Raw genomic sequence first — 23596 nt, forward strand, 5'->3', positions numbered from 1 at the left:
CCAGAATACCTCGCTTCCAGGGAAGAGGAGGAGCCCACACGGCCCTCCTGAAAAAAACCAACAGGCTTTTGGGCCACGCCACCTGGAAAAGGAGGATGCTGGGATATGTAGTTTAGTAGCCACATATCAGCAAAAAAAGTCCTGCCTGGGCAACTACAACTCCCGCCAATCCCTCTGGGCCTGTGACATGTCAACACATGAGCAGATCTGCAAGACAGGGGTCTTATTCGTCAAGGAAACTTAATCCAGTCTCTTCTCTTATATCTCCTACCTCAGATTCACATAACATTACATGTAGTTATTTTGTCCTACAGTGTGATGGTCCTCCTCACATTGTACCGTGCTGCAGAATATGTTGGTGCTATATATATATATATATTATATATATATATACATAAAAACCCAGACTGGGCTCAAAGCTGTGAAATGCAGCAAGTTTAAGCTTGTAGGGGACCATGTTAAATGGTTTTGAAGCAAAAGGTGGCACTCTGCTCATTTGCGTGTCATTTCCCAGAATCCCTTGCAGTGGAAGTGCTGTGTGCTGGGTGATAATGGTGAAAAGCAGGGTTGCAGACCTGTCTAAGACATGCAAATGAGCATACAGTAATAATTCCATGTGCTATATATGTGATGCATTCCATTACAATCCATATGAATCCCCAAATCCAGACAACTCATATCTCTCACTGATGTTGTGTAATATCCAATGGTTTGGCGTCGGTCTCGCTGCTTTCGAAACATCAGAGGTTCGTAGACTTCAATGGAGTCTCGTTGATACCAAAAGCTGGTACTTTTCATTTAAGATATCATTATTTTGCCACAAACCTCCCAAATCCCACCAAAATGTGGTCCTTGGAAGTTCACATCACTGCAAATCACACACTGGAGATATGTCAATATTCACTTTTATATGTCTCGCTGGTTTGCGGTCAGTCTTACTGATTCTTAACATCGGTGTCTCACAGACTTCAGTGGAGTCAGAAATAATAATCACGACTTTCCCATTCAAATTTTTTTTTTGTCATCCTGAAACCTCATATCTTGTCTGATTTCTGTCCACTACTTTTGGCGAATTTGTATCAAATGAAGCACAGTTAGAGCACACTACGAATGCCAGGTGTCCAGTATTGAACCGGACTGTCCTGTATTTGGACACTGTCCAGTAAAAAATGAGAGGTAGTATTGGCCATGTATGTGTATATCGGTATTACCTCTCTGGGCGTCTATGTGTATACCGGTATTACCTCTCTGAACATAGTGATCTGACCGCCTTGGGAGGCGGTGGGATTTCCAGAGCTGTAGTTAGGGGGCTGGGCAGCTTCCTCCATCCTGATCGGCTGCTGCAGGATAACGCAGCCAATAAGGAGATGTCAGGAACCTGGGGGTGGGGCAAAGGAAAGGAGGAAACAGCATGGAGCGGAGAGGGGTGTGTGCGTGTGTGTATCGAGCGTGTCGCACCTTTCACCTTGTAAGGCAGTGCGTATAGTGCCCGCGACGGGCGATGGCGTCGCGATGTCGGCCAAAAACAAATACATTGCCGCCGCGTGCGCTCATAGTAAGCGCGACAGCGACGGAACGACGTTGCGTCGCCAACTTTGGAAGCTGGAAATATTTGCTTTTTCAAGGGCTGTCGCCTCGTGACAGCCCCTGAACAAATCAAATACCAGTACGCCCGCACCGCCGCCGCAAAGCAAAATATAACTTTCGCTAGCGGCGACGGCGACTGGTGACGTCACCCGTTGCGTCGCCGGTCGCGGGCACTATACGCGCGGCCTTATGAAGCATCAATGCTATTTACAAGAATCAGCATGCTGTTACTGCTGTGAAATGCTTATATTATTATATAAACACGAGTTTACATTTATTTGTGTTTAATAACACCCTGCACTACGTATTAGCAATAAAATGATAGGCAACAATAAACACAGCAATTATAAAATCAATTATAACTTTTGTTTTGTAACGCAGAAAACACTTGAAAACATGATTTATATTTCAGTATAGCTTTAAATGAATACAATATACAGGATCACAAAAAGGTGGCACTGCTACAGCAGAAGTTATTAGTATGGTGTATGTTGGATTTCGATAGATCTCCACTCAGTTTAAGGCAAGATACTGCAAATCTACCTTATTATGAAGGTGTCTTACATTGACATTTTTTTCTATATGATGCAGTTTTAATGCTAAGTTACAACCCAATACCCTGTGGCAACTGGGAGGTGAGAGCGACAGAACTGCTGTGCTTTGTTGAATTCCCCTCTGTTAACAGTGCAGTCCCTCGTAGCACCAAACAAACCAATAGCAGTGCCAATGTTTTAGGGGTTACATCTGGATAATAATCCCTGTTTTCAGACAGCTAAGTATTTTGAATATATTTTTTTACTTTATTAGATAGACTCAACGTGGTTGGAGGTAGGAGAGGGTATGGATCGTTGGGGTTACTAGCCATGGTCGAGGGTTGGAGAGAGACGGTTGTCATGGACAATAGCCAGGGTTCAGGTAAGGAACTGCAAGACAAGGTACAGCAAAGCAAGGCAAGACAAAGAAATCAGAGTGCTTGTGACCAGCACAACGTCACAAGTAAAATACTATTATGCTCAGCCGAGAGGCAATCACTGAGCCTATAAAGGAGGAACAGCCAATAGCTGAACGGCTACACAGCAGAAGCTGATACTAGAATCAGAGCCCTGATTCGTTGCTGGGCGGGGTATGCACAGCAGGCACTGATGAGGAATCAGCTGCAGCAAGGTCTGCGGAGCCTGCGCCCGATCCTCACACTCGTTCTGTGTTATCCCCATAACCGCTTCTTGGGTGTCGGTGGATGAATGTCAGAGAGGTTCCTGTTCTGTCCCAGCGTGTTAGAACTGGAGAAATCATAAGACCTGGACACGTCATCGTGATGTTTGTGACTTGTCTAGATACAGATGTAGCCAATGTTATTGCAAACCGTGACTCATCATTATCAACCTCAGGCTCGTTAATATTGAACTCGTATTGTCAAATAAAAGATCCAACTAGAACCCTGTGTTTTCTGACCTAGAAAGCTTCATGTTCTGACCATACGAGTGAAAGTTGTCCTATAAAAGGTAAAACATTTGCAGAAAGACTCTTTGGTTCCTCCATAGAACTGCTTCATCTTTTACAAATATGCTGGTGGGTTTCTTCTCTCTCAGGGAGAAACAGCAGCAGAACTGGAATTACTACCTGCACTTGTGCCAGACTTTTGGGAGTTGTTATTTAGAAGATTAAATCCAGCAGCAGGATTAATCCATAGAGGGAATTTAATGTTTTCTATGTGGCATAAGAGAGGGAAAAGATAACATGTATCTGACTTACAGTAATTTCCCTTTCCTGGAACCATATGGCAGTGGGCACAGTAGGGTTAAGTCCATCCTTGGCTTTAGTAGGTCTGGTAATTGAATTCTGCAGGTAGTACTGTAAAAGGCCCCATCTCCTACCTGCAGGAAGTCTTTGGTATTTCCCATAGCTGCAAAATACAACTGATCCATATTAAACATAGGGAGGGTAACTATGTACCCACTGCGATCTGGTTCCAGGAAAAGAAAAGGACAGTAAGTTGGATACATTTTCTCTTTTCCTGTGCCCCTTGGCAGTGGGTACCGTAGGGGGCATACCCAAGCAATGCAGTAAGGGAGGGAAATAATAAATACAGCTCAACCCCCTTATAACGCTGTGCTTGGGGTCCAAATAATCACATTGCGCTATAAGCGGATCGCATTAGAAATAATGTACAATTGTATGCATTGTACAATAAAGTATATAAGATACCAATAATCGTGTTGTATAGTATTCATAAATATGAAAATTGGGTGCCACGATTGCACCGCGTTATAAGCGGATTCGCGTTGTAACGGGGTTGAGCTGTAACATCAATCTCAGTTTCAACTCATATTTATTTTGTTACTACAGACGGAAGTACTTTGCGACCAAAGCTTGCGTCAGCCGAGGCCTGTATATCCAGCATATAGTATTTCATAAATGTGTTAAATGATAACCATACGGCTGCCTTGCATATCTGTGCAGCTCATGCCTGTGCCTTACACGCTCATGGATGTTGAATAAGCCTTTAGACATAAAGGTAGATTTTCTCCTTTTTATTCATACAGTATGCTTTCCTTACGCATGACACAATCCATCTGGATATTGTTGCCTTGGATGCTGCTTGCCCAGTCCTGGGTCCTTCTGAGAAGCTAAACCGACATTCTGAAACCTTGTGCCCGGTTGATATAGGTTTTCAAACACCTCTTTACATCGAGATAGTGTAATACTTCCTCTTATTTCCCGGTTTTGGGTAGGATGAAGGAATTACAATTTCTTGGTTAATGTGAAATTGAGATACTACTTTAGGCAAAAAATGGTAAGCTGGTCACATGACTGCCTAATCCTGGTGAATAATAAGGAACGTTTCTTTGCAAGATAGAGCTTGTAACTCTCACCCTCGCCTTGCTGATGTGATGGCTATGAGGAACACTATCTTCAATGTCAATAGTTTCAAATATATTTGATGTACAGGTTCAAAAGATGCACTGTCAGGGCATCCAGAACCAGCGAGAGGAACTGGACTGCGCTTGGCGTCTGGAAGTAGTAAGACTTACTTGCTCCGTGACCCCGGACCAACAGACTGAAATCTGCGGCCTGTGTGCAGTTGGGTCGCAGCCACCGAAAGCAGTGTGGTGACTATGGGCCTCATGCAGTAAGCGCCGATAAGGCTTTTATCGGCATTTTCCCGCCAAAACTGGATTTGAGATTCAGTAAGCGCCGATAAGTGCTCAAAATCGGCAGTTTTTCTTGCCGATAAAAATGTATCGGCATGCGGCTGCCGATAACCCACTTATCGGCACTTATCGGCACTTTTTGAAATTGGCTGTATTCAAGTAGCCCCGATCAGCTTATCGGTGCTGATCGGCACTCAGAAATGGAGATTTCATCGGCAATTGATCCGCCAACTAAAGTTGGCAAGTTGGAGGGGAGAAGGATCGGCAAGGTTGCCGGGACGGCACTTAGAAAAAAACCCTCATCTCTACATCAATGGAGTGGGGACTTTATAGGACTGTTTACGTTCTATTGTTCATAATACAAATGTGCTTGGCATTACAGTGTCGATGTCATTCACTTCATCGTGTCAGCGCTTACGTTTATTATTGGCAGAACATTGTACTTTTATATTTTATAACTACCAGAAGTTAACCACCACACTGCTAGATTAAAGGCACATTACTGAACAGGGATAAGTCCCCTGTTACAGTGATATTGACCTTTCATGCATCCTTTCATGCAGTGATATCATCCTTTCAAGCACTGACATCATTTCTGAATGGCGACGATTTTCTTCACCCAAGATTCGTTCTTCAGAAGCTGCAATAGCTGAGTAGGTGTCACGAGCAGGAGGAGTTGAATGCTGTGTTAATCCAGGAGTGTGAACAGCTTCATGGTCACTTGAGTGAATTTGTCCTTGAGCGGCAACATCTGGTTCTACAAATAAAGAAACACATTATGAACTGCCATGGAACTTTCACTTGTTTTTCAATATAATGATAGTTGTTCTCATAGTGGAACACATAACATGTTTCCATAATTTTTAATTTGTGTCCAATTAAAAGATGATGCTTGAAGTAACAATGATGTTTCGACTCAGTCTGAAAGAAGAATGAATGAAAGGTTGTTGTAACCTCACAACTCCTAGCTGATAGGTTACAACACACACAATACATGTTGTCAGGAAACACTACATCTTCTGTGACAATGATTGATGTAAAGTTAATTACATGTGAAAGGCATTTATTTTGCATGGCACATGAAATTCGAGAAATGTACACATTAGATGTGCTGCACCTCAAACATGCACCTTCCATGCTTGATGATGACCTTGATGAGACAGGTGATGTGACATGTTCAGTGTCAGGTGTCCCAGGAGCTGCAGGAGCAACTATATAGAAGAATAGCATCAGAATTTTATTGACATGTGTACATAATTAGCATGAAGTTTGTGTAGTGGGAGTATTTATGGCTAAATATCAGCATCACATAACGAAATGACAATGATATGTTTCAGGCAAGCTGTACATTATCCATCTTAACATAAATGTACATGTGAACCTAATTGGCACATTTATTTTAAACACCTTACAACATACAATGTTCATGCAGGAATGCTTTGTAAAATTAAGTGTTCTGTTGTACATACACTGCATATGTTGTGTAGTAATCTAACAATAATAATGTACATCACTACCATGACAGCAAAGTTGACTCTGCTTATAATTCAGTACCTAATTGTGGAAATGTGAATGAATGTTTTTAGTGATCTGTCTGAACATTTAAGAGAAGCAGGTGTAGCGCTCAATGTGGCTGACACTCATCAACACATGCAGTGTGTCGCTCACAGATGGTACTGTTGTGATAAGGTGGCGTATCTATAAGGTAAAAAGAAGATATGAGTGAACGAATGACTAACGTACGGTTTCATATATAGTGGCCTGGTGTGTGAAAGTCTTCATAGAATTACCATTTCTAATGAATGTGATTAACTTCTGTTCACCTTGTCAGCTTGTAACAACTGTAGTCCCTCCCCCAAGACGTGACACCACCCTGACCTTTTATTTAGTTCTATCACCTGTAAGCCGTCCCACAAGACTTGACCCTACCATGACCCTGTGATCTGGCTCTGTGCCCGACCCCACCCCCTCTGTTCACCTCTATGCTGTGATTACATATTAATTGCAGCTGGTTTCACACATGAGCGAAATACAAATATGAAGTGAGCTACATATGAACACAATTAAATACCATATGGTACATGTTCCTATTTATGCTCTCATTATACTACATGAAGCGAAAAAAGAGCTTTAATAAAACATAACCAAATGTGTTTGTGCAAATTATTAATGTTTGCCTTTCAATGCACAATCTTCCATGCAAGACTTGATTAGGCAGTAATGGCCTGTTTATAGGTGAAACATAGATTATCACTAATTTATATATATATATATATATATATATATATATATATATATATATATATATATATATATTCTATGTATATATGTATATATGTATATATGTATCGACACATACATGAAAAAGTGAATTAGGCATTTGTGTGCACAGACACAGTATAACGAAGTTATACATTACTGTGACAATGAATGAGTGCGGATGTGCTTTGTGGTTATGCATGTTAACCCATTGTTTGTACAAAGATTCACACATACATTCAGCTTTCAACTATAGGGCAAACATGTTGAATGCTTTGTAAGGTAGAAGGTTGCAGTGTGTGTTATTTGGAAGATCAGTACACATAATACCTTCATGCAGGTCAAGTTGAGTATGTTTACTCATAATGATGTCATCCACGATAGCTGAGCCAATCATGTTTCCAAACACACACATAGATATATATATATATATATATAGATATATATATATATCTATATACAGTGCTCGACAAACCCGGTCGCCAACTCGCCAGCTGCGATCGGATATTGGCTCGTGGCCAGTAACTTTTCCACTACTTTGCAAAATAAAATCCCCTGCTCGAAAAAAAAAAAAAAATCCCCTGCTCGAAAAAAAAAAAAAATCCCTTTAGCTGATAGCTGATTGGCTGTGAGCGGGATGGAGTTGCCAGGACTTCAAACCACCCTTCCTTCTTTTCACGGGTAAGTAATGATGGGGGGGAGGGGGTGTGCGCGTGTGTCTGCTGCTGCTCCTCCTCCTCTATATATCCTTCTGTATAATTGTGCCAGCTCCTGTAATTTACAAGACCTGCACTGATCCGGTCATGGAGGATTTTGAACAGATACTTGAGGTGGGGGGAATTTAATGCACTTTAAAATATTTATATATACACTGATACATCCTGCCCCCGGTCCCTGGTGCTCTCGCTGTCTGCGCGGGTCGGGAGATACCGCCCCCCCCCCCTCCGGCACTCTCCCGCTGTCCGTGCGGGTCGGGAGATACCGCCCCCCCCCCTCCGGCACTCTCCCGCTGTCCGCGCGGGTCGGGAGATACCGCCCCCCCCCCCTCCGGCACTCTCCCGCTGTCTGCGCGGGTCGGGAGATACCGCCCCCCCCCCCCTCCGGTGCTCTCCCGCTGTGCACGCGGGTCTGGAGATACACCCCCCCCCCTCTGGCACTCTCCCCCCTCTGGCACTCTCCCGCTGTGCGCGCGGGTCTGGAGATACACCCCCCCCTCCGGCGCTCTCCCGCTGTGCGTGCGGGTCTGGAGATATACCCCCCCCCCCCTGGCGCTCTCCCGCTCTCCCGCTGTGCGCGCGGGTCTGGAGATACCGCCCCCCCCCCTCCGGCGCTCTCCCGCTGTGCGCGCGGGTTGGGAGATACCGCCCCCCCCCCCCTCCGATGTTCTCCCACTGTCCGCGCGGGTCTGGAGATACCGCCCCCCCTCCGGTGCTCTCCCGCTGTCCGCGCGCGTCTGGAGATACCGCCCCCCCTCCGGTGCTCTCCCGCTGTCCGCGCGGGGCGGGAGATAGTAGCCGGGTGTTTCTCCCCTCCCTCTCTCCCCTCCAGCGCTCCTGAGATACTGTGAGGTACTGAGAAAGAGTGTGTGTATGTGTATGTGAGAGAGAGATTGAGAGAGAGTGTGTGTGTATGTGTATGGGGGAAAGAGACTGAGAGAGAGAGAGAGAGTGTGTGTGTGTGTGTGTGTGTGTGTGTGTGTTGTGTGTGTGTGTGTGTGTATATATATGGGGGAGAGAGAACATGTGTGTACAGGACACCAGAGGTAACCCCTCCAGTCAGTCACCCCACACCCAGTCACCCCACCCAGTCACCCAGTCAGTAATCCCACACAGTCACCCAGTCAGTAATCCCACCCCCACACAGTCACCCAGTCAGTAATCCCACCCCCCCACAGTCACCCAGTCAGTAATCCCACCAGTCACACAGTCAGTAATCCCACCCCCCACCAGTCACACAGTCAGTCAAAAAGTCATCCAGTCACCCAGTCAGTAATCTCACCCAGTCAGTAATCCCACCCAGTCACCCAGTCACCCAGTCACCCAGTCAGTAATCTCACCCAGTCAGTAATCCCACCCAGTCACCCAGTCAGTAATCCCACCCAGTCAGTAATCCCACCCAGTCAGTAATCTCACCCAGTCAGTAATCTCACCCAGTCAGTAATCCCACCCAGTCAGTAATCTCACCAGTCAGTAATCCCACCCAGTCACCCAGTCAGTAATCCCACCCAGTTACCCAGTCAGTAATTTCACCCAGTCAGTAATCCCACCCAGTCACCCAGTCAGTAATCTCACCCAGTCAGTAATCCCACCCAGTCACCCAGTCAGTAATCTCACCCAGTCAGTAATTCCACCCCCACCCAGTCACTAAGTCAGTAATTCCACCCCCACCCAGTCACCCAGTCAGTAATTCCACCCCCACCCCATCACCCAGTCAGTAATTCCACCCCCACCCAGTCACCCAGTCAGTAATTCCACCCAGTCACCCAGTCAGTAATTCCACCCAGTCACCCAGTCAGTAATTCCACCCAGTCACATATAACATTGCGGGTATGAGGGTACCTGGACATTGAGGGACTGCGGATCAGGTAAGATCCCAGGCGGGATTGCTGCTTTAGATATTGTGAAGAGGGGGCGTCCAGCCACTGGTTAATGGGTGCAGGAAAATAGTCACACACATACACACACACACACACACACACACACACACACACACACACACACACACACACACACACACACACACACACACACACACACACACACACACACACACGTAACAAGGACTAATTGTAGTAAAGTATAAATGTAATACAATAAATAAACTTATGTCAAAAAAGAATGTTTTACTAGGAATTAACGGTAAAAAAATTTAAGTGGGGCTGGGGGCGGAGCTAGGGGAGGGGCTGGGGGTGGAGCTAGGGGAGGGGCTGGGGGCGGGGCTAGGTGGCGAGTAGATTTTTTGGTTTGGCGAGTAGATTTTTGGGTAATTTGTCAAGCACTGTCTATATATATATATATATATATATATATATATATATATATATATATATTTGTAGGACAACTAGATATAAATATATATAGATAGATAGATAGATAGATAGATATATAGAGAGACACATATATACAGATATATATGTAGGTATGCTTATATTGGGAAGAAAGTATAAGTAGCAGCGGAAATATAGATAAGAACTATAACCTACGACATGCCTAGTACAGTAACATTTGTCACCTGGTGGAAATGGAGCCGAATAAATTCCGATATCTCTGTCCCCTGGCAAACCCTCCACGACGACAGGAAGAAATTTTTCCCGCATCTGCTCCTCCAATGGAGTTAAGATTAGAGCTTGTGCTGGCGGCCCACCTCCAGTGCCAGCAGCATGCATCCGTTGTGCTTGGATTTTTTTCTGTAAGTTTGCCCTGATATCATCGAATCTCTTGCGACAATTCACCCGGTCCCTGATATGATTCCCACACGCAGACACAGCCAATGTTATTTGCTCCCACATTTCATTTTTGGATGCTGAACTTGAAATACATACAAAATATATGACGTCAATTATTATTAGAAAAACGATCAGTTGCCTAAACTGCTAGCTGTTCCAAGAGATACCAAACATGCTGGTTTAGGTGGAATATGTGTACCACATGAGCATTTACGTGGAAACATACAAATGTAAGGAAGCTTGCATGAATATTGTATGAACTTTGTCAAACTTTTTAGACTGATTGTTATGGTCGTTATAAAGCATGAAGGAATATGTGTGTAACAATTAACTTTAATTGATAGATATTATAGAATAATATTTTGATATTGTTACGCCGGTGCTGCCCGCAGACCAGACCCGTCCCCTGAGCTGAAGGGGGAAGTGGTAATACACGCACCCGCAGCAAAGGGAGCGTGTCCGGAGTGTGGTATGAAGCGTTGCCAGGCCAGGTGTAGTAAGGTAGACAATACTTGCCGGTACCGGTTGTAGAGATAGAGTGATGCATGCCTTGCCGAGGTCAGGGAGTGGAGATAGGTCGATGTCCAAGCTGTGTTCAAGGGGTTACCAGAGTGAGCGTTGTCCAAGGAGTGCCGAGATCGAGAGCCAGAGGGGGTAGTCGTACAAGCCGCGTCAGAACCTGTGAAAACACTGAGAGAATCCAGAAGTACTTCCATACAGAGACTATGTCGAGCAAAGACTGAGAGCAGAGAGGAGCTAGATAAAGCAGGAAGGTCCAATTAGGAACGGAGGCGGGACAGGAAGAGCTACAGGGAGACACTGCAGATTGGCGCAGGCATAACAGGCCAGGTGAGTCTTGTTGATAACCTGAGTATGCTCGTGCAGTGTGCGGGGGCGGAGCCTGAGGTCCGGGGGACGGGAAGAAGATTGTGCAGACTGAGCGTGCTCCGTAACTCGTGTACGCACGTGAACCGAGCCAGTGGATGGTGCAGGTGTGCGTGCAGGAGGGCGTGGGCGCGCGCGGCGCTGTACAGTGGAATCGCCGAGGGGAGTGATCCCGCGACGGCGGCAGGGGCGGGGAGCCGTGGAGGCCGGTAAGGCAGGATTGTTTTGTGTGTCCAGGGGCTCCCTGCGGGGAGGGAGTGCTCTGTGTGAGGAGCGTGGAGAACGCCGATTCCTGACAGTACCCCCCTCTTCAGGAACGGCCTCAGGACGGTCCAAGAACGGTTTCTCTGGAAACTTTTTCCTGAAGGACTTAAGAAGAGCCGGGGCATGAATGTCCTTTGAAGGAACCCAGGATCTCTCTTCAGGGCCAAAGCCCTTCCACTGCACCAAGAACTGGAGCTGACCCCTGGATAGGCGAGAATCCAAAAGAGAGTGAACCTCGTATTCCTCGTTATTTTGTACAGTAATGGGATCCGGTTTACGAGTCTGATCCGGAAAGAAGTGACTGGAGATAAATGGTTTTAAGAGGGACACATGAAAGACATTGGGAATCTTCATACTGGGTGGTAGTTGGAGCCGGAATGCCACGGGATTGATTTGTTCACAAATAGGGAAAGGACCCAGGAACTTGGGTGCCAGTTTAGGAGATGGTACCTTGAGGTGGATATTCTTAGAGGAGAGCCATACCAAATCCCCTGGTTTGTAACTGGGCGCCGAACGACGACGACGATCGGCCTGTAGTTTCCACCTGCGGGAGGAGTTGAGAAGGGTAGACTGAATCCTGGACCATGCGGTTTGGAGGGAAGAAATGCGTTCATCTACAGCTGGTACTCCAGAAGGAATATTGGGGATGGGAAGACAGGGAGGGTGGAACCCATAATTTATAAAGAAGGGCGACTCCCGGGTGGACTCGTTTTTGGCAGAATTGACGGCATACTCTGCCCAAGAGAGGAGTTGAGCCCAATCATCCTGGAAATCGGATATGAAACATCTCAGGTACTTCTCCAGGGATTGATTGATTCTCTCCATTTGTCCATTGGACTGAGGATGATAGGCGGAAGAGAAAGAAGAAGAGATGCCCAATCTCTTCGTGAAAGCTCTCCAAAATTTGGATACGAACTGAGAACCTCTGTCAGAAACAATGGACGAAGGGATCCCATGAATCCGGAAAATCTGCTCCGTAAAAATATCAGCAAGGGCGGGGGAGGTGGGTAATCCTTTAAGTGGAATGAAATGGGACATTTTTGAGAACCTGTCCACGACCACCAAGATAGTGTTCATTCCTCTGGACCTGGGCAACTCCACGATGAAGTCCATCGAAATGTGGGACCAGGGGCGGTCGGGAACTGGAAGGGGTAACAGAAAACCCTGAGGCTTTTGACGGAGAGTCTTGCTTTGAGCGCACATGGGACAGGCGCGGGTAAACTCCAGAATATCTTGAGACATCGTTGGCCACCAGAAATTCCGACGAATGAGATCAGTAGTCTTCTTAAAACCTGGATGACCTGCAGATTTAGAGGAGTGACCCCAAGACAGGACCTCTGGAACAAATTTGGAAGGTACAAAGAGTTTGTTGTCGGGAACGACCAAGTCCTTGGGAATGCGTCTCTGGGAGTGCAAAATCTTGTCAAGATTCTTAAAAGAAGACGTGGCGAGAATCCTCTCATGCGGAAGGATAGTCTCCAAAGATTCCTCTGGCCTCTCTTCAGAAGAATGTATTCGGGAGAGTGCGTCTGCCTTAACGTTCTTTGTCCCGGGGATATAGGAAAGGTGAAAATCGAATCGGGGAAAAAAAAGGGCCCAACGAGCCTGTCGTGGACCAAGGCGTCGAGTGTTCTCTATGTAAAGAAGGTTCTTGTGGTCCGTGAGGATAGTAAACGGCTCTTTCGACCCCTCCAGCAGGTGTCTCCACTCTTGAAGAGCCATCTTCACGGCCAGAAGTTCCCTGTTACCAACGTCATAGTTCCTCTCGGCAGACAAGAATTTCTTGGAAAAATATGCACAGAGATGTAACTTATCTTGGGGCGTGGGTCTCTGAGAAAGAACGGCACCAGCGCCGCAATCATAAGCGTCGACCTCCAGGACGAAGGGAAGTTCAATGTCGGGATGACGGAGAATAGGTGCGGATATAAAGGCTTCCTTGAGTGTCTCGAAGGCGGAGATGGCCTCGGATGACCAAGCAGAAGGATCAGCTCCTTTTTTGGTGAGCGCAGTAAGGGGTGCCACAATGGTGGAAAAACTCTGTATAAACTTACGATAATAATTAGCGAACCCTAAAAAACGTTGTATGGCCTTGAGAGAGTTGGGTCTTGGCCATTCAGTGACTGCTTGAAGTTTACCGGAGTCCATCATAAACCCCTCATCGGAAATGATGTACCCCAGGAACGGAGTAGAGGTCGTATGAAAGGTGCACTTCTTCAGTTTGGCGTACAAATGGTGTTCCCGGAGACGGGAAAGGACGTAGGAGGTGTGGCGTATGTGGTCCTGGAGATCTTTGGAAAAAATCAGGATATCATCCAAGTATACAATAACAAAAACATTGAGTACCTTACGAAAGACGTCGTTGATGAAATCCTGGAAGACAGCGGGAGCATTACATAAGCCAAAAGGCATTACCAGATATTCGTAGTGTCCACTACGCGTGTTGAAGGCCGTCTTCCATTCATCCCCCTTCCTGATGCGCACCAGGTTATAGGCACCACGCAGATCCAACTTGGAAAAAATCTTGGCCCCCTGTAATTTATCGAACAGTACGGTAATAAGGGGAAGGGGGTAACGATTTTTAATAGTTATCTGGTTTAAACCCCTGTAGTCGATGCAAGGCCTCAACGACCCGTCCTTTTTCTTGACGAAGAAAAACCCTGCCCCTGCTGGGGAATTGGAGTGACGAATAAAGCCTTTTTTGAGATTCTCCTGGATATATTCATCCATAGCGTGAGATTCTGATAATGACAAGGGGTAGGTCTTGGACTTGGGTAGGGAGTAACCAGGAACTAGATCGATTGGACAATCGTAAGTCCTGTGTGGCGGCAAGAGGTCTGACTGTACCTTATTGAAAACGTCCCGGAATTGATGGTAAACGGAAGGTAGAATAACTTCGGGAACAGAGGTATTGGCCAGCAGTTGATGAGTCTCGTCTGACCTCGGCCTCCAGGAAATGGTAGCGGAGGAAGTCCAGTCAATGAGAGGATTGTTAAGCTGTAGCCAAGGAAGACCAAGGGTGATGGGTATCCCAGGAGCGTGAATGGCATCGAGAACTAAGGTCTCCTTGTGCAGATGTGAAGACAGAAGCAAGGGAGCCGTCTCTAAGGAGATGTGGGCTGGGGTAAGAGGACGTCCATCGATACCGACGAGTGCGATGGGAACCTTCTTTCTCACTAGTGGTATGCGGTTTACCCTGGCGAATTCAAGATCGACGAAGTTTCCTCCAGCTCCTGAGTCAATGAAAGCGGCGGTAGAAGTCTTGAACTTATCGCCTGAAAGGAAGACTGGAAATGTAAGTTTCTTAGGGAGTTCATCTTTATGAAGGGGACGTGGAGACATTACACCCAGAGAGAGCCCCTCTGTACTCACTGGGTGTTCCCGTTTCCCGGACACAGTGGACACTCCCGAACCAGATGTTCCATGGATCCGCAGTAGAAACACAATCCCCCGGCGTGGCGGAACTGCCGTATCGGTGTGCGGATGCGTTGTACCCCCAATTGCATTGGCTCTGGCAACTCCAGTGCAGGACGAAGAGGTGTGGTAGCACTTGGGGGATTAGGAGTGCTGCTGAGAGTACTGGAGAATGGAATTTGAAAGTTATGGAAGCGAGTGCGCTGACGCTCTGAGCGGCGTACCTGGATGCGTTGATCCACTCGGACGGCCAAATCAATCAGGACCTCCAGTTGATCCGGCCTGGATTGGCGAGAGAGTTCGTCCTTGATGGGATCTGCCAGGCCTTGCCAGAATACGGAGACGAGAGCCTCTTGTCCCCAGTTAGTCTCGGCTGCTAGAGTCTGGAATTCCACAGCATACTGTGTCACCATCCGCCGTCCCTGAGTGATCTGGAGGAGAGAAACAGATGCCATCTCCCGACGAGCGGGGGAATCGAATACCCGTTGAAACTCGGCTTTAAATGCCGGGTAATCTTGGGTAAGGTCAGAACGTCGCTCCCAAACCGGGGAAGCCCAAGCCAGGGCGCTGCCAGTGAGGAGGTTATAAATGTAGGCTACCTTCTTGCGATCAGTATTGTAGAGATGGGGGGCCATTTCAAACTGCACCTCACACTGGTTTAGGAAACCCCTACAATCTTGCGGTTCACCTGCATAAGGCTTGGGGGGAGGAATCCTTACATCTGAGCTGCTAACTGCGCTTGCGGAGTGGGGGCTTACATCTGGCGGGGTCGCGGTCGGTACCCTGCCTGAGAGTACTGCGACCTGGCGTGTAAGTGCCACAATTTGATCCGCCATGGCCTGGTTTTGCTGAAGCAGATTAGAGAGAAACTGCTGTAGTTCGGTCTGGTCTGTGTCTTGTGGGCTCGACATAATGTTACGCCGGTGCTGCCCGCAGACCAGACCCGTCCCCTGAGCTGAAGGGGGAAGTGGTAATACACGCACCCGCAGCAAAGGGAGCGTGTCCGGAGTGTGGTATGAAGCGTTGCCAGGCCAGGTGTAGTAAGGTAGACAATACTTGCCGGTACCGGTTGTAGAGATAGAGTGATGAATGCCTTGCCGAGGTCAGGGAGTGGAGAGTGGAGATAGGTCGATGTCCAAGCCGTGTTCAAGGGGTTACCAGAGTGAGCGTTGTCCAAGGAGGGCCGAGATCGAGAGCCAGAGGGGGTAGTCGTACAAGCCGCGTCAGAACCTGTGAAAACACTGAGAGAATCCAGAAGTACTTCCATACAGAGACTATGTCGAGCAAAGACTGAGAGCAGAGAGGAGCTAGATAAAGCAGGAAGGTCCAATTAGGAACGGAGGCGGGACAGGAAGAGCTACAGGGAGACACTGCAGATTGGTGCAGGCATAACAGGCCAGGTGAGTCTTGTTGGTAACCTGAGTATGCTCGTGCAGTGTGCGGGGGCGGAGCCTGAGGTCCGGGGGACGGGAAGAAGAGTGTGCAGACTGAGCGTGCTCCGTAACTCGTGTACGCGCGTGAACCGAGCCAGTGGATGGTGCAGGTGTGCGTGCAGGAGGGCGTGGGCGTGCGCGGCGCTGTACAGAGGAATCGCCGAGGGGAGTGATCCCGCGACGGCGGCAGGGGCGGGGAGCCGTGGAGGCCGGTAAGGCAGGATTGTTTTGTGTGTCCAGGGGCTCCCTGCGGGGAGGGAGTGCTCTGTGTGAGGAGCGTGGAGAACGCCGATTCCTGACAGATATTAAGACATCTCACATGACCTAGGATAACATGTCTTTGAACAATCAATGCAAAGATAGACTTACCTAGTAAATGCCCATATAGAGAGTCACAGTGCTCCAAAATCCCTGTGACAAGAACTCTGTTTACCTCTTCATTGAACCGAGGATTACGTGGCCGCTCCACACGTTTCCTCCGAACACGTGCAGGCCCAGAGCTTGGCTGCTGCTGACTGGACTCTCCTTCTTCCAATGGAAGAGACTCCAAAAGCGGGCCACCACCAACCACCCCACCACCAGACACACCAGCAGCACCAGCAGAAGACACCCCATCAGCACCAGCAACAGACACCACAGCCGCACCAGCAACAGAGCCACCAGCAGCACTCGCACTCCCAGCAACACCAGTCGCACTCGCAGCAACAGCACTCCCCTGAATCCTACGTTCACTCAGACGCGTACTCACACGACTACCAGTACCACTCACACCAGCATCTCTCTTCCCACGCCTTTCGGCCATACCTATAGCACTCACAAAGAACAGAAAAGAAATTTAAAGACAATCGCACTGAACACTTACAAAGTGAAAACAAGACAAAGATGTAAACAAAACAACACAGGACAAACCTCTCACAATACAGCACAACTGTCTCAGTCAATATGAAATATGTAAATCGGCCAGCTCTGTGTCTCTCTCTCTCTCTCCCAACAACACAGAGAATGAATAACAATACACGCTGCCTTTAAATGGGCCGCTCAATCAAAAACATGCTTGCTTCGCCAGATTCAGCAAGAAGTTTCATTGGCGAACATAACACCACCCCGCCATGCACGCCGATACACCTGTGTGTGATCGGCAAATCATCGGCAGAGTGGGAGCAAATGTTTTCGGCTTGATTCGGAAGGGATTCGGCACTTATTGCATACGGAGAGGGAAAATCGGCAGAATCATGCCGATAAGGTACACTTGGCGATTGCACTTTTTCGGCGCTTACTGCATAGAGCACTATGTACCAATTATTTTTGAACTTGCTATTAGACTTGTGAAATTATTTGCCTTTTAAACTTTTCGGAAAGTTAAATTGAAACAGCGACGGAGGAAATCTGGGCAGGTTCACACTTCACTAATAAACATAAACGCTTTAATGACACCATCATACTTAAAAGATATATAAGATACAACATAGACATATCTATTTCAGTGTTTTTCAACCATCGTTCCTAGGAACCCTTGGCTTCCCCAGGCATTCCTAAAGGGTTCCCTATAATTGTACCAAATACAGAAGAATTTACAATGCATCTAATCTCAGACGCGTTATTAGAGAGGGTTGGGGTTCCTTACAATGCATCTGATCACAGACGCGCTATTAGAGAGGGTTGGGGTTCCTTACAATGCATCTGATCTCAGACGCGCTATTAGAGAGGGTTGGGGTTCCTTACAATGCATCTGATCTCAGATGCGCAATTAGAGAGGGTTGGGGTTCCTTACAATGCATCTGATCTCAGACGCGCTATTAGAGAGGGTTGGGGTTCCTTACAATGCATCTGATCTCAGACGTGCTATTAGAGAGGGTTGGGGTTCCTTACAATGCATCTGATCACAGACGCGCTATTGCAGAGGGTTGGGGTTCCTTACAATGCATCTGATCTCAGATGCGCTATTAGAGAGGGTTGGGGTTCCTTACAATGCATCTGATCTCAGACGCGCAATTAGAGAGGGTTGGGGTTCCTTACAATGCATCTGATCTCAGACGCGCTATTAGAGAGGGTTGGGGTTCCTTACAATGCATCTGATCTCAGACGCGCTATTAGAGAGGGTTGGGGTTTCTTACAATGCATCTGATCTCAGAAGCGCTATTAGAGAGGGTTGGGGTTTCTTACAATGCATCTGATCTTAGACGCGCTATTAGAGAGGGTTGGGGTTCCTTACAATGCATCTGATCTCAGACGCGCTATTAGAGAGGGCTGGGGTTCCTTACAATAAATCTGATCTCAGACGCGCAATTAGAGAGGGTTGGGGTTCCTTACAATGCATCTGATCTCAGACGCGCTATTAGAGAGTGTTGGGGTTCCTTACAATGCATCTAATCTCAGATGCGCTATTAGAGAGGGTTGGGGTTCCTTACAATGCATCTGATCTCAGACGCGCTATTAGAGAGTGTTGGGGTTCCTTACAATGCATCTGATCTCAGACGCGCTATTAGAGAGTGTTGGGGTTCCTTACAACGCATCTGATCTCAGACGCGCTATTAGAGAGGGTTGAGGGTTCCTCAGAATTCCACTTAAGGCTCCTTAACCCAGGGGAGTGCAAACTTTTGCAGCTGCGCCCCCTACCTTCCCTCCGCTGGTGCTCGCGCCCACTCCCTTACCTTGATGCGGCATCAAATGATGCCGCGGGGTCATGTGACATCACGTCACGTGACCAGCAGCGTCATTTGACGCGTGTGGCATCACGTCATATGACCCCGTGGCGTCATTTGACGCTGCGTTGCCATGGACTGTTTCAATTGAACTTTCCAAAAAGTTTAAAAGCCCTAGGAAAATTTAAATCAAACATTTGGCACCAAAACTTCTATTAAAACGGCCCAAATTATTCAAAATTCTCAATTTTGCTTTTCTGAAGAGACAGAATATATATATATATATATATATATATATATATATATATATATATATATATATATATATATTTTTAAGTTCGATCGAATTTTCGAAAGTGAAAGTTATTCAATTTAATTGACATGGAATGCCCACTGACTTTTAGCAAATAACTTGTTGCAAACTTTTGTGTCGAAGGGAACGTTTTCGCCGAACTAGGTGGATTGCTAAATTTGATTAAGCGCGCTAAATGTTTGAAAATCTGTAATGTAAAGCGAGGGTTAAAGATAGAGAAGCAAAATGTAATACATTCCGTTTTAATATGAATGATACAATCTAAACTGCTTTAAAGGAAAACACAAATTACAAATAAAATATATTCTAGTTTAGAAAACAAGTGGTTCGACTGCAACACGTTCATTGTGATTTGTTTTCCATTGTTAATGTCAAATTTAATAAGCATTGTTAGGGAGCTCGTGTAGTTCATATTGCTTCCACTGGGTGGCAGGCCCTGCTATGTGTAAAATGGGGGAGCAGCAAACACTGGAAAAATGTAATAAAATAATATTTGTTTTTTTCTTATATAGCACTGACAGTGTACGCAGCACCGTACAAAATGTTTTTCAGGCACACTGATCCCTGCCCCAAAGAGCTTACAATCTAAAACAAATGTTTGTGCCTGAGGCACAGGGAGATAAAATTACTTGGCCAAGGTCCAGAGCCAGTACAAGGGTATAATGCGCCCTACGCAAACCTTCAGCCTTGCACCTCTCCCCCCCCTCCTGCCCCCTCTCCCCAATTAACTTTCAAAGGATATGTAATTATGAAATAGCAGAAAAGCACATCACACACTCCTCCCCCTCCCCCTTTTTCTCTCCCCCCATTCTGTCTCTCCCCTCCCCCCATTCTCTCTGCTCCCCCTCCCTCAGTTTAAAGTCCCTACATGTGGAGTGGAGCAGGGAAAGTCCTTCCTGGCGGCAGGGACATGATCGTTGGGGGGGGGGGGCTCAGCCCTCGCTGTCCTCTGAATCAGTCCCTGCTTAGATAAAGCACATCTAAAATATACAGTCATTCGCCATCTTCAGTTGAACCAATGGAATATTAAAGGCTGGCGGCACACCATATAAATGTAACAATTCATTTCACAATGTTATCATTATTAAAAATAAAAGCGCCGTTTACGAGACTGAGCTTGTAAATTGCCTAATTTTTCTTCCTAATACAAACAACTTAATTTAAAAGATAATTAATATCAGTGGGGTTTTTTTTTTCCGGTGATTTAATGGTATTCTGTAAATGTTTCTTTCGTTACTGGGCAAAATCTGACTATGCAGACAGATCTTTTATTGGAACCGAATACAGTACAGAGACGCTATTTATTGTATTGTATCAGTTGGGAGGCTGCATAGAATCGCCTTTTTGTTTGGCCGCGTTGTTATTAAGAATATTTTGAGTTAAAAAAAAAGCCATAGAACATCTGAATCTTTTGTTTGAGAGTATCTGAAAACAGCATCGTAATGTAATGTAATAACTACTGGTATGATAAAATAGCAGAAGCACCCAAAGTTCTGCGTAACGACATAAATGCACAAAATCTCTGTGACTTAATTTGGGGGGTGCTAAATCAGGGCTGCCGATGGGGGAAGGGGGCAGTGAGTCAAGTGGACTGGGCCCCCCACTGGCATCCATCAGACCCCCTCCACGCGACTTTGCAGGTTACAGGTAGGTCCAGGTGGGTGATTCCGCTGGTCTCGTACATACTTGGCTCCGTGCTCCTCTCCATGCTCCCTGGCCCATTCCTCTTTCTCCTGCCCCCTCTCCCTAGGAGAGCATCCTATTAAAAAAAAATCTAAACCTCCCAGGCATTATCAGTTTTAGAAAAGCAATTTTAATTGTCCGTCAGCTTCTGGGTAATGTAATCACTGCCACATCGTAATTGATAACGAGTCAGTACAAAATGCCACCATTTCGTTAAACTTACAACAAAGCAACACTGAAGCAAACACAATTTAACATGGCTCTTTACAGATCATTAATTTAATAATAAATGTACTGGATTCGCTGCCATTTAGTTCCAATAACTTCAGGCTGGTCAATGAACTCGTTTCCGCCTATTCTCAGTTGGAAGTGGGACTGTTTATCACCAGTGTAATGTTCTTGTACAGCAAGCTTATTTTAGTTCTGTAGCCTGGAAATGTTTGGGATTTGCGGCCCAGGGTTTATATGGGATATCTCAAAGTAATTGTAAATGTCTGCAGGACAGTCACAGGCCTACGCTTGCTGATTTAGGAACTGGGAAACATTGTAACATTGTTATTAATAGTTGTAAGTGCCACTTTGTACGCACCCCATGCGGTACCTTCCACCGGGGGATACAGACAGGGGAGACAATGTGGTCAGACTGCTCACTAATCCCTTTAACTCAAAACTTCATACATCTGTCGTCTTCTTTTGCTTTGTCGACTTCTCCTTCTTCCTTCCCCCTTCTCCTTTCTCCCTTTTCCTTCTCCCTTTTCCTTCTCCCTTTTCCTTCTCCCTTTTCCTTCTCTCTTTTCCTTCTCTTTTCCTTCTCCCTTTTCCTTCTCCCTTTTCCTTCTCCCTTTTCCTTCTCCCTTTTCCTTCTCCCTTTTCCTTCTCCCTTTTCCTTCTCCCTTTTCCTTCTCCCTTTTCCTTCTCTCTTTTCCTTCTCTCTTTCCCTTCTCTCTTTTCCATCTCCCTTTTCCTTCTCCCTTTTCCTTCTCTCTTTTCTTTCTCTCTTTTCCTTCTCTCTTTTCCTTCTCTCTTTTCCTTCTCTCTTTTCCTTCTCTTTTTCTTCTCTTTTCCTTCTCTTTTCCTTCTCCCTTTTCCTTCTCCCCTTTCCTTCTCCCTTTTCCTTCTCCCGTTTCCTTCTCCATTTTCCTTCTCCCTTTTCCTTCTCCTTCTTCTCCTCCTTCTTCTCCTCCTTCTTCTCCTCCTTCTTCTCCTCCTTCTCTTTTTCTGTGTAAAAGGCACTTTTAAGAAGGATTGAAATGTAAGGATCCAACTGCCCTGGATTACCTGGTTTGGACAGCACTGTAGAATAGCTCAAATAGGTCGACGGTAACTGTAGCCGGCATACAAGAACTGTTACATTCAGCCCTATACTATGTTCCGTTATTTTAATATTCTCACATAGAGAGGCGCGTTTTAGTTTGCATATTTTTGGGGAATTTTCCATACATTTTGCCAAATTGTGAAAATGTTGCGAGGTCTTTTTTTTTTTCAATAATGAAAAATAGGTGTAAAATGTCACCCTTTTATGTCAATTTGTTACAATTTGTTACATTTTGCGAAAACTAAAAAAAAATTCACTAGTCTTACCAAATTCTTGCTACATTTATATTTATACTAGGTCACATGATCAATGGTCAATGTGACCTCTACATTAGTTACGTGACCTTGCACGTGAAGGTCATACGAGCCAGCATTTTTTGGGGCCCGAACATCGCAAAATTAGTTTTACACATCCCTCGTCTCAAATAATATCACAAATTACATTTCCAGTGGCTCAGCCCTAAGGAGGACCTCAAAGGTGTCACACTCACATGGCTACATTTAGTGTCATTGGTTTCCCTATTCAAAAGGAATGATCACGTGGCTGTTTCTTTGGGCATCCAAAATATGTATGTGGAAGGGGTTTCTGAATACGGAGGAGTGTTCTATATCCTTATCCCATGGCAGAAGGAACACAGGGCACAACGGATTTAAGATAACTCAACTCATTTATGGAGCCAACACAACGTTTCGACCTTAGCGGTCTTTATCAAGTGACATAGTGGACATGTCTGGAACATATCCTTATCCCATCATGTCCCTATTGGAGAGCCTCAAAGGGTGAAGTAAAACGTCAGGCACCATGTAAAGTCCTGTTCAACACACAGTGAAACTACACAAAAGAAATCGGAACCCAATGGTCTGATATCATACGTTCACCTGAGGTTTAAGACTTATTGAGAAACCACAGACCCGTGTTATATTGATGTAAGGACCGAGTATAATAAAACAATGTTTTCTTGTGTTCAGACTTTTGGAACTCATAATAATCACACATTTTTGAAGCAATACTCCTATTTCTTTACTATTTTAATGCATCCTCAACTTTTTCCTGTCCTACCGCCCTTCTAATGGTAATCACACTCAATGACCTTCTAGCTGGAAAGACGATTACAGTCGTTACTCATTTGCGGGAAGGATGGAGAGAGGGTTTATTGAGGTCAAGCTATATTTCTAAGGGCAGCACATAGAATCTGTATATGATTTCT

Source organism: Ascaphus truei, chromosome 11 (assembly GCF_040206685.1).
Source record: "Ascaphus truei isolate aAscTru1 chromosome 11, aAscTru1.hap1, whole genome shotgun sequence".
Classification (NCBI taxonomy): Eukaryota; Metazoa; Chordata; class Amphibia; order Anura; family Ascaphidae; genus Ascaphus; species Ascaphus truei.